Source organism: Stegostoma tigrinum, chromosome 21, assembly GCF_030684315.1.
Source record: "Stegostoma tigrinum isolate sSteTig4 chromosome 21, sSteTig4.hap1, whole genome shotgun sequence".
Classification (NCBI taxonomy): Eukaryota; Metazoa; Chordata; class Chondrichthyes; order Orectolobiformes; family Stegostomatidae; genus Stegostoma; species Stegostoma tigrinum.
In genome coordinates this window covers 41,583,495-41,596,415 of record NC_081374.1, presented here as the reverse complement: position 1 = coordinate 41,596,415, position 12,921 = coordinate 41,583,495, and positions in this window count along the sequence as shown.

The window sequence follows — 12,921 nt, the reverse complement described above, 5'->3', positions numbered from 1 at the left end:
CCCTCCACTTCTTCCTGTCCCCCAGGCCCAACCAGTCCCCCTCCACCGACAGCCTCATCTGCCTAGCCAAACTCGTCCTCACCCTCAACAACTTCTCTTTCGATTCCTCCCACTTCCTACAGACAAAGGGGGTGGCCATGGGTACCCACATTGGCCACAGCTATGCCTGCCTCTTTGTAGGTTACGTGGAACAGTCCCTCTTCTGTACCTACACAGGTCCCATACCCCACCTTTCCTCCATTACATTGATGCCTGTATTGGCGCCACCTCTTGCTCCCCAGAGGTGCGCGAACAGTTCATTCACTTCACCAACACCTTCCACCCCAACCTCAAGTTCACCTGGGCCATCTCCAACACATCCCTCACCTTCCCGGACTTCTCAGTCTCCATCTCAGGTAACCAGCTAGAAACTGATGTCCATTTCAAGCCCACTGACTCCCACAGCTACCTAGGATACACCTCCTCCCACCCACCCTCCTGCAAAAATTCCATCCCCTATTCCCAATTTCTCCATCTCCGCCGCATTTGCTCCCAGGATGAGGCATTCCACTCCCGCACATTCCAGATGTCCAAGTTCTTCAAGGACCGCAACTTTCCCCCTGCAGTGGTCGAGAACGCCCTTGAACGCGTCTCCCGCAACACATCCCTCGCACACTGCCCCCACCACAACCGCCCAAAGAGGATGACCCTCGTTCTCTCACACCACCCCACCAACCTCCGGGCACAACGCATCATCCTCCGACACTTCTGCCATCTACAATCCGACCCCACCACCCAAGCTATTTTTCCATCCCCACCCTTGCCTGCCCTCCAGAGAGACCATTCTCTCCACAACTCCCTTGTTCGCTCCACACTCCCCTCCAACCCCACCACACCTGGCACCTTCCCCTGCAACTGCAGGAAATACTACACTTGCCCCCACACCTCCTCCCTCACCCCTATCCCAGGCCCCAAGATGACCTTCCATATCAAGCAGATGTTCACCTGCACATCTGCCAATGTGGTATATTGTATCCATTGCACCTGGTGTGGCTTCTTCAACAATGGGGAAAACAAGGCTTGGGGACCACTTTGCAGAACATCTCCGCTCGGTTCGCAATAAACAACTGCACCACCCAGTCGCGAACCATTTCAACTCTCCCTCCCATTCCTCAGACGACATGTCCATAATGGGCTTCCTGCAGTGCCACAATGATAGCACCCGAAGGTTGCAGGAACAGCAACTCATATTCCGCTTAGGAACCCTGCAGCCCAATGTGGACTTCACAAGATTCAAAATCTCCCCTTCCCCCACTGCATCCCAAAACTAGCTCAGTTCTTCCCCTCCCCCCACTGCATCACAAAACCAGCCCAGCTCGTCCCCTCCTCCCACTGCATCCCAAAACCAGCTCAGCCTGTCTCTGCTTCCCTAACCTGTTCTTCCTCCCACCTATCCCTTCCTCCCACCTCAAGCCGCACCTCCATTTCCTACCTACCATCTCATCCTGCCTCCTTCGCCTGTCCATCTTTCCTGGACTGACCTATCCCCTCCCTACCTCCTCACCTATACTCTCTTCTCTACCTATCTTGTTTTCGCTCCGTCTTCGGTCCGCCTCCCCCTCTCTCCCTATTTATTCCTGTTCCCTCTCCCCATCCCCCTCTCTAATGAAGGGTCTAGGCCTGAAACATCAGCTTTTGTGCTCCTGAGATGCTGCTTGGCCTGCTGTGTTCATCCAGCTCCACACTTTGTTATCTTGGATTCTCCAGCATCTGCAGTTCCCATTATCACTATAATCATGTGACTAGATTTAGCCGTAACCTTCCAAACGTTTCTCAAACGTCAACGGCAACTGGACGGCCAATGTACCCATATACCCCCTGATGGGATTGGAATACTTATTTATAATTCTATAAACTACAACAGAACCCATTGTCTCCAAGAGGGGAAAGCCTATAAAATAACATTTTAAGCTACTCCTACTCTGTAAGATATGTCAATGATTTCACTTATCCGCTGATCATTGTTTGTCTGGTAAACCTTTGTCATACGGTAACTTCTTCTCCCTGATCGCTGAGGGGATTTAGTCACATGACTCCCTCAGGGCTGACCCAACTATTTCTTATTCATACAATTTTGAACTAACAGTCATTAAGAGATCAATGCTGTTCCACACAATATCTAGTGACAATACCAGAACCCTTAATTCTGAATTTAAAACGAATTTAAAAAAAGCCCCTGGCCAGTAAAAAAAAAGCATTCAACAACCTGCAGTTGTGCTCTCCGCAAGTAAATCAACTTTTTCATCAAAACAGTGAAATGGAAAAGGCGTATTTCAGCAATATCCCTTTGGACAGCCTTCAAAGAAATTTTAAGAGAAGTAGCCGTCCACGACACCTCAAAATACTGGTTAAACAATCACAAAGAAATTCTAGACTGCAAACTTTAGTTATGGATGTTTGGACTCCATCTTAAAATCAAGGACATTGATAACTGACATCCCTTAGTCAATTTCTACTTATGTTGTTGCTAATTGAATAACTATTGTGTCCTTTTTGATTTAATCTCACACTTCCTATGTTTGCTAGCGTGGCATTCTGCAAATGAACACCTTGCATAATAGACTGCGGACTAAACCTTACAACAGATTTACAAACATGTTGTAGTCCTTACAAAGTTAGACTCCACAAGGAGAGGGAGAAGAGAAATAAGCCTCCACTGTTAAAAAGAAAGAAAATTAAAATCACAATATGCTTGTGAACCGTTGTAGTGAACATGGAGTGAAACTTGTTTTAAGATTTGCCACCTGTCTGTAACACGAATGAATTCAATTTTCTTAGGGTTTTGTAACACATGCATAGTCAAATGCTATCTAGGGTGGTCACTCTCTCCTCACCTCTGGAATTTAACTTGTCTGCTGTTATGATCTTAGATGATGTTATTACTGTATAAATCCAGTTTTCAACTGAAATCTGGTTTGATAGATCATACTCTGTTTTGCTTTCGTTTTACGAAGGTGGTCGCTCATTAAAATAAGCATGCAATGTTACAGACTTTGTTTAATGATAAAACAGAAGTTTATTGGGCAAACAAAATGCAAATGGAATTGAATAAACTAGATTATTTGCTTATAACGCAAATAATAAGATTTTAAAACACCGAGTAACATAATCCAATTAATTTCAAAAACATTTCTGTAAGTACCCAAAAAGGATACATGTACAACACTCAAATCAAAGGAGAAAAAAAGCTCCTTCTCCAACTCCTTGATAGGTTTAATTTAACTGTAAATAAAACACCCATTCAGGAAAATATGTTAGCCTGCTCCTGTTGCTGCATCCAATGTATTCAGCCTTTTACTTGTATCATTTAAAGTAAATTGAATTGTTCATGTTGCCTGAAGCCGCTAGGATCCCTGGAATAAACTTGCAACAGGCCTGCACTTCACTGGGCATAAATAGTACAGTATGGGTGGAGTTGAGAAAGAGAAGAGACAAATGTATGGGAATCTAGGCAGAAATCTGAAATCTGAAATAATGTAACAGTAACACTCAAGCCTGGTTTATCTCAGAATACCATGTATTGGAATATTTGGATTCAATATGGAAAAAATGGTGTTATAAAGAAGTCTAAGTCCAAAGACAGCTCTTGACCTTGTTAATAAAGTGTGAAGCTGGATGAACACAGCAGGCCAAGCAGCATCTCAGGAGCACAAAAGCTGGCGTTTCAGCCCTAGACCCTTCATCAGAGAGGGGAATGGGGAGAGGGTTCTGGAATAAATAGTAGAGGGGGGAGGCAGACCGAAGATGGAGAGAAAAGAAGATAGGTGGAGAGGAGAGTATAGGTGGGGAGGTGGGGAGGGGATAGGTCAGTCCAGGGAAGATGGATAGGTCAAGGAGGTGGGATGAGGTTAGTAGGTAGGAAATGGAGGTGCAGCTTGAGGTAGGAGGAAGGGATGGGTGAGAGGAAGAACAGGTTGGGGAGGCAGAGACAGGCTGAGCTGGTTTTGGGATGCAGTGGGTGGAGGGGATGAGCTGGGCTGGTTGTGTGATGCAGTGGGGGGAGGGGACGAACTGGGCTGGTTTTGGGATGCGGTGGGGGAAGGGGAGATTTTGAAGCTGGTTAAGTCCACATTGATACCATTGGGCTGCAGGGTTCCCAAGCGAAATATGAGTTGCTGTTCCTGCAACCTTCGGGTGGCATCATTGTGGCACTGCAGGAGGCCCATGATGGACATGTCATCTAAAGAATGGGAGGAGGAGTTGAAATGGTTCGTGACTGGGAGGTGCAGTTGTTTATTGCGAACCGAGCGGAGGTGTTCTGCAAAGTGGTCCCCAAGCCTCCGCTTGGTTCCCCCAACGTAGAGGAAGCCACACCGGATACGATGGATACAGTACATCACATTGGCAGATGTGCAGGTGAACATCTGCTTAATATGGAAGGTCATCTTGGGGCCTGGGATGGGGTTGAGGGAGGAGGTGTGGGGGCAAATGTAGCACTTCCTGCGGTTGCAGGGGAAGGTGCCGGGTGTGGTGGGGTGGGAGGGCAGTGTGGAGCGAACAAGGGAGTCACGGAGAGAGTGGTCTTTCCGGAAGGCAGACAAGGGTGGGGATGGAAAAATGGCTCGGTGGTGGGATTGGATTGTAGTTGGCGGAAGTGTCGGAGGATGATGCATTGTATCTGGAGGTTGGTGGGGTAGTGTGAGAGAACGAGGGTCATCCTCTTTGGGCGGTTGTGGTGGGGGCGGGGTGTGAGGGATGTGTTGCGGGAGACGCGTTCAAGGGCGTTCTCGACCACTGCAGGGGGAAAGTTGCGGTCCTTGAAGAACTTGGACATCTGGAATGTGCGGGAGTGGAATGCCTCATCCTGGGAGCAGATGTGGCGGAGATGGAGGAGTTGGGAATTGTTGATGGAATTTTTGCAGGAGGGTGGGTGGGAGGAGGTGTATTCTACGTAGCTGTGGGAGTCAGTGGGCTTGAAATGGACATCAGTTTCTAGCTGGTTACCTGAGATGGAGACTGAGGGGTCCAGGAAGGTGAGGGATGTGTTGGAGATGGCCCAGGTGAACTTGAGGTTGGGGTGGAAGGTGTTGGTGAAGTGAATGAACTGTTCGCGCTCCTCTGGGGAGCAAGAGGTGGCGCCAATACAGTCAATGTAGCGGAAGAAGAGGTGGGGTTTGGCGCCTGTGTAGGTACAGAAGAGGGACTGTTCCACGTAACCTACAAAGAGGCAGGCATAACTTGGGCCCATGTGGGTACCCATGGCCACCCGCTTTGTCTATAGGAAGTGGGAGGAATTGAAAGAGAAGTTGTTGAGGGTGAGGATGAGTTTGGCTAGGCAGATGAGGGTGTCGGTGGAGGGGGACTGGTTGGGCCTGGGGGACAGGAAGAAGTGGAGGGCCTTGAGGCCATCTGCATGAGGAATACAGGTGTATAGGGGCTGGACATCCATGGTGAAAATGAGGTGTTGGGGGCCAGGGAATTGGAAGTTTTGGAGGACGTGGAGGGCGTGGGTGGTGTCACGGACGTAGGTAGGGAGTTCCTGGACCAAAGGGAGAAAATGAAGTCCAGATAGGTGGAGATGTGTTCGGTGGGGCAGGAACAGGCTGAGACAATGGGTCGACCAGGGCAGGCAGGTTTGTGGATTTTGGGAAGGAGATAGAAACGGGCCGTGCGGGGTTGGGGAATAATAAGGTTGGAGGCTGTGGGTGGGAGGTCCCCTGAGGTGATGAGGTCATGAATGGTGTTGGAGATGATGGTTTGGTGCTCGGGGGTGGGGTCATGATCAAGGGGGCAGTAGGAAGAGGTGTCGGAGAGTCGGCGTTTGGCCTCGGCAATGTAGAGGTCAGTGCGCCATACTACCACTGCGCCACCCTTGTCTGTGGGTTTGATGGTGAGGTTGGTGTTGGAGCGGAGGTCTGCCCATTCTGCGGGGGAGAGTTTGGAGTGGGTGAGAGGGGTGGAGAGGTTGAGTTGGTTAATGTCTCGACAGCAGTTGGAGGTGAAGAGTTCGAGCGAGGGTAGGAGGTCTGGGGGTGGTGTCCAGGAGGAGGACTTGTGTTGGAGGCTGGTGAAGGGGTCAGTGGAGGGAGGGTTAGGCTCCCGGTTGAAGAAGTAAGCGTGGAGGCAAAGGTGGTGGAAAAACTGCTCTATGTCCAAATGCTGCATCCCAAAACCAGCCTAGCCTGTCTCTGCCTCCCCAACCTGTTCTTCCTCTCACCCATCCCTTCCTCCCACCTCAAGCCGCACCTCCATTTCCTATCTACTAACCTCATCCCACCTCCTTGACCTGTCCGTCTTCCCTGGACTGACCTATCCCCTCCCTAACTCTCCACCTATACTCTCCTCTCCACCTATCTTGTTTTCTCTCCATCTTCGGTCTGCCTCCCCCTCTCTCCCTATTTATTCCAGTTCCCTCTCCCCATCCCCCTCTCTGATGAAGGGTCTAGGCCTGAAACATCAGCTTTTGTGCTCCTGAGAAGCTGCTTGACCTGCTGCGTTCATCCAGCTTCACACTTTATTATCTTGGATTCTCCAGCATCTGCAGTTCCCATTGTCTCTTGACCTTGTCTTCCCCTTGACCAGTCTGTCTTGAGCCCAAACACGTGGGTGCAAGCACAGAACCAGACAATGAATGAGTTTGATGTCTGGCATATGAGGATTTCAGTAGCAGTTCAAGATAGATCTTTAATTCACCATTTCTTGATGAAGGTGGGGGAGATGTTTCAGCCTCACAGGTTGAATTACATCTGAATTCACTAAAATAAGGCTTCCAGTTTATTTTAACCCATTGTGACCTCTAAAAATGAGATGAGTATGCAGTTAAAATAATATGTAAGAATTACCACTCATTTCTTACTTGATTCTTACTAGCTACTGATTAATATGGGCTCTTTTGTTGGGTAACTTATATCGTGTTGGAACAGATGAAACTAATAAGCCTTTCTATCTCTGCATTTTCAACAAGCAAAATTAAAACTCCAGACCTGCAAAATTGACCCCGATGGCTCTTAACCAGACTTTTGAACAACCAATCCCAGATTCTGTGAATAATCAGTTCCACATGCTAGGTTGCACTTAAACAAATGGCTTGCCAATTTGTTAACAACGTACTCCCTTTAATAGAGTAAAATTTAAAAAAAAACAAAGTAAACCAATTGGTCTATGCTTTAACCTAAAAAATCTTTAGTTTTCAGCCCTATTTGCACGGATAAGACAAGACCATAAGACATAGGAGCAGAATTCAGGCCATTTGACCCATTGATTCTGCTGCACCATTCAATCACGGCTGATAAATTTCTCGACCCCTTCTCCTGCTTTCTCCCTTGACAATCAAGAACCTAACTATTTCTATCTTAAATATACTCAATGACCTAGCTTCCCCACAGCCTTCTATGACAATAAATTCCATAGATTCACCACTATCTAACTGAAGAAATTTCTCCTTATCTCCATTCTAAAGGGTCTTCCCTTTACTCTAAGACTGTGCCCTCAGGTCCTAGTCTCTACTGTTAATGGAAACATCTTCCCAATGCCCACTCTATCCAGGCCATTCAGTCTTGTGTAAATTTCAATTAGATTCTCCCCTCATCCTTCTAACCTGCATCAAGTATAGAACCAGAGTTCTCAAACATTCCTCATATGTTAAGCCTTTCATTTTTGGGATGATTCTTGTGAACCTGCTCTGGATCTGCTCCAGGGCCAGTACATCTTTCCTGAGGTACAGGCCCAAAATTGCTCACAGTACTCTAAATGTTGTCTGACCAGAGCTTTATAAAGCCTCAGAGTATGTCCCTGCTTTTATATTCTAGTCCTCTCAAAATAAGTGCCAACATTGTATTTGCCTTCCTAACTACCAACTCAACCTGCAAGTTTACTCTGAAGGAATCCTAGACTGGGACTCCCAAGACACTTTGCACTTCAGATTTCTGAATTTTCTCCCCATTAAGAAAATAGTTCATGCCTCTATTCTTCCTACCAAAGTGCACGACCTGGCATTTTCCCCCATTGTATTCTATCTGCCACTTCTTTGCCCACTCTCCTAAGCTGTCTAAATCCTCTGCAGCCTCCCTGCCTCCTCAGTACTTACCTGTCCCTCCACTTACCTTGTGTTATCTGCAAACTTAGCCAGAATGCCCTCAATTCCTTCATTTAATCATTAATGTATTAAGTGAAAAGTTGTGGTCCCAACGCCAACCCTTGTGGAACATCACTGGTCAACGCCCTGAGAAAAAACCTTTTAACCCCATGCTTTCCGCCATACAGCCAATCTCCTATCCATGCTAGCGCCTTGCCTCTAACACCATGGGCCCTTATCTTACTCAGCAGCCTCCTATGCGGCACCATGTCAAAGGCTTTCTGAAAGACTAGATAGATAACATCCATTGATGGCCTTACTTCCACTCCTATGTCTTATGGTCTTACGATCTCAGAAGGAATCAAGGGCTACGGGGAGAGTGCAGGGAAGTGGAGTTGAAATGCCCATCAGCCATGATTTAAATGGCGGAGTGGACATGATGGGCCGAATGGCCTTACTTCCACTCCTATGTCTTATGGTCTTATTGGCTGTCCTTGGTCTAACCTGCTCATTACCTCCTCAGAATTCTAACAGATTGGTCTGCACAACCTCCCCTTGATGAAATCCTGTTGACTTTGCTCTATTTTACCTGCACTTCCAAGTATTCAGAAATCTCATCCCTTCGCAATGGACTCCATTATCTTAACAATGCCCGAGGATAAGCTAGTTGGCCTGTAACTTCCTGTCTTTTGCTTCACTCCTCCTTAAACAAGGGGGTTGTGTTAGTAGTTTTCTAGTCCTCTGCGACTCCAGTGATTCCTGAAATATCATCACTAATGCATCCACTTTGTCTTCAGCTATCTCCTTCAGAACTCTTGGGTGTAGTTCATCCCATCCAGGTGATTCATCCACCTTCCGACCTTTAAGGTTTTCTAGCACATTCTCCTTGGTGATGGCCATCATACTCACCTCTACTCTCTGACTCCCTTGAACTTTTAGGATATAACTCATGTCTTCCATCATGAAGACTGACGTAAAGTACTTTTTCAGTTCCTCAGCCATTTCTTTGCTCCCCATTACAACCTCTCCAGCATCATTTTCCAGCACTCAATGTCCACTTTTGTCTCTCTTTCACTCTTTAAATATCTCAAGAAATTCTTGCAATCATCTTATATTACTGGTGAGCTTACCCTCATATTTAATCTTCTCTCTCCTTCTTTCCTTTCTCATTATCCTCTATTGGTCTTTGTAGGCTTCCCAGTTCTCTTGCTTCCCACTACTCTTTGCCACATTATATGCCTTCTCTTTTGCTTTTATGCTGTCTTCTGTTATTTAACCATGGTTGTCTCATTTTCCCTTTAGTATACTTTTTCCTGGGGATGAATTTTTGCTGAGACCCCCACAATACTCTCAGAAACTCCTGCCATTGTTGCTTCACTGTCTTTTCTGCTAGACTCCTCTCCCAGTCAGTTCTGGTCAGCGCTTCCCTTATGCTTGTATATTTGCCTCTATTCAACTGTAATATTGTTACTTCTGATTCCACCTTCTTCTCAAATTGCAGGCTAAATTCTATCACATTACGGCCACTGCCTCCAATGGTCACCTGAAGCTCCCTTATCAAGTTTGCTTCAGTGTGCAACACTAAATCCAGAACTGACTGTTCCTAGCGGGCTTCACCACAAGCTGCTCCAGAAAGCCATCTTGTAAGCTGTTCTCACTGCCCTGTGTAGTGGGATTTTGGTCTCATATCTCTGGGCTAGGCACGTCTGCTCCTGTATCCAAAAGGCACACAATGTGCAGGACACCAGCCCTCATGGTCACATACAGTCTGTCTTCCCTCTGCTAGCATAAAGCCAGTAGGAACTTAAAGGGGCACAGGGCAGACTCTCTGTTTTTTGTCATCTTTAGCATCTCCTGCTGCTGCTGGGTGGTTAGCTCCTTAAACTGTTCTAGGAGATCGATCTTACTCCCAGTTTTCAGGGTCTCTTCTTCCTTATTGTTTATAGGGGGACTTTGCCCTCTTCCCCTTTACCAATACTCCCTGGCTCAGTGACCTGTCTTCCCACAGATATAACACTTCCCTGCAAGTTTCTCTTGGGTCTTTCCAGGGTTACTGGGAGTCTGTCCCAGTTGTCCTGTCTGTGCGGCTCACAATTTGGTGCCCATATCTTGGTTGAGCTGGTGGGATCTGTCCACCAGTTTGGAATAATTAGTCCCCCTCTGGTTCCGTGAGATTTAGCAGCTCAGTAAGCTCAGGCTGAAGTCCGGCCAAAAAAGCAGACTTCAGTGGGCTGTATTCACAAACTTCAACATCCACTCTAAAGGTGGAATCCCACTCTATCCTACTCCCTTTAATGAATCTGAAATGGTAAAGTGGTATTTTTATCAAAATTTCACATCCCACCCATCTCCAGGCCCTGAGCTGTTTGACAATTTTCATAAGCCAAAGGGAGGAGACTCAGTTCTCTCCAACACAAGACAGTGAGGGTAACTTATCCCGGCCCCTTGACGTGTCTGTCCTCCCTGAACTGACCTATCCCCTCCCTACCTCCCCACCTATAATATCCTCTCCACCTATCTTCTCCTCTACCCATCTTTGGTTTGCCTCCCCCTCTCTCCCTACTTATTTCAGAATCCTCTCCCCATCCCCTTTTCCGATGAAGGGTCTAGGCCTGAAACGTCAGCTTTAGCACTCCTAAGATGCTGTTGGCCTGCTGTGTTCATCCAGCCCCACACTTTGTTATCTCACATGACAGTGAGTATTGAAGCCTATGAGTTTGCAAAACACCCGCTGACCTGTTTCTCTGAGTGGTACCAGCCCAGCTATTATTGTACCCATAATCCTCCATTCTGGCCCTCACTAATATCTCAAATCAGGGAAGACTACAAGGACCCGTGTGTTTTCTCAACTCCTCCAAAGATGAACAAGAAATGGGACACAGCAATTGCTCTAGGTATTTCAATGTTACAGCGTCATCCAGTGTGTTGACTGATTTTGTTAAGGGTACAAGTGGAGGCATCTTCTACATGCAATGGTATCCTGAGGTTATTGCCCACTTCACCCCCTATAATGACACTTATTTCATCTGTGACCCATAAAATGTATCTATGGCTCCCTACCTGCTGGTGAGGTTCATGCTGCCTTGGGTATGTAGTCCCACACATATATCACTCTGCCAAACAGCCTAGCTGGAGACACAAGACAGCCATCTCTGAAACCCAGCATTTCTTAGCTTTTGCATTTCCTTTGTACGGTACAGGCAAACTGACCAGAGAAACTGCAACCATGCTTCAGTTCTGGAAAAGGATGAGAAATGATACATTCTCTGCCCTTAGCAGAATAAATGAAGTAAGGGCTGCGGTTTGCACGGTAGTACTCCAGGACTGAATGGCCCTTGATTTTGGTTTAGATGAGAGAGGGAGCTCCTGTGCCCTGATTGCCTCTGAATGTTGCACCTATATCCGAAAGTATTAACACAATCTGGCTGACCATATTAGGAAGGAGGTTGAAAAGACCTTGACAGAATGGAGTTGGGCTACAGGATGGCTGGGGTCCTTAGGAACCTCCATTCTACAGGGGCTCATGATGTTTATTATTGTTATTCTAGCTGCGCATTTATTTCGGAGTTCCCTTCCCCCTTCCCCATTTCTGAAGAAGAGTCATGACCCGAAACGTCAGCTTTCCTGTCCTCTGATACTGCCTGGCCTGCTGTGTTTCTCCAGCTCTCCACTGTGTTGTCTCTGACTCCAGCATTGGCAGTTCTTATTATCTCATTGTATTGTAGGTCTCTTTACCAACCTACTCAAGCACTCTATATTTAGTAATACCATATTTTCATTGATTCATAATTCTTTTACGAACCATTTACCAGTGCACTTGTCTACTATACACATTTCATTCATTAAGCTGTGATTTTGTAGTAAATTTTACTATTACAAGATAAGCTAAATTAAAACATCTCTTCCAACCCAGTACTGCTTCTTTAAACCTTCAATCCTTATCGGTCCCATGCTGCAACCAGTGTTTAGCCTGGTTTCTATAACAAAGGCTACCCTTGAATAAGTGTTAATGTTGTAACCTATTCAGAACAGTGCTATTCCTGCCATCATGTCTTCATGACTCACCTGAAACTATGGAAAGATTTATAATATTAATCAGCCCCTTAGCAACTGTCTGTCCAGACCTAAATAGGTCGCAGCACATCAAACAAGTTTCCTCCACTAGCATGAGATAGTAAGAACTGCCAATGCTGGATTCTGTGATAATACAGCAGGCCAGGCAGCATCAGAAGAGCAGGAAAGCAGAAGAAGGGTCCCAACCCAAAACATCAACTTTCCTGCTCCTCTGATGCTGCCTGGCCTGCTATTTTCCTCCACTAGCATGTACCTGTTAAATACCTATTAAAGCGGGCTGCTACACTCTTCAAGGAAGTTACTGTCAAAACAGTGTGAATATGAATATGTAAGAACTGTCAAAACCAGCAACAGTAAATAAAATCTCACGGCCCAGCTGCTGTGATACTTTTATTAAGTACATGTATAATTTCTACCTTATTTAGATCATATAGATCTAGCGTTTTCACTAACATTTACTAACCTAACAGATGAAAGGACTAACGCCTGTTAATTATGCAAGCAGACACATTAGGAGTAATCCCATTAGGAGTAACAGCCAGCATTTAGTAAATGTTTAAACCGTCTCCTGCTTCCCCAGTACAGATATCATGCAAACTTTTGCATATAATAGATACAATTATGTAATATCATAGTGCCAGAATTTTAATGTAAGTAAGAACTGTGTATAAAGAGGCTACTGTAAGAACTGTACTTTGGATTCCCTCATCACCTCGAACTATACTGCAGAACTTGAATAAAGAGGCTATTTTCGCCACTCACTGATTTTGGTCATTGTTTGAACACTATCCCAC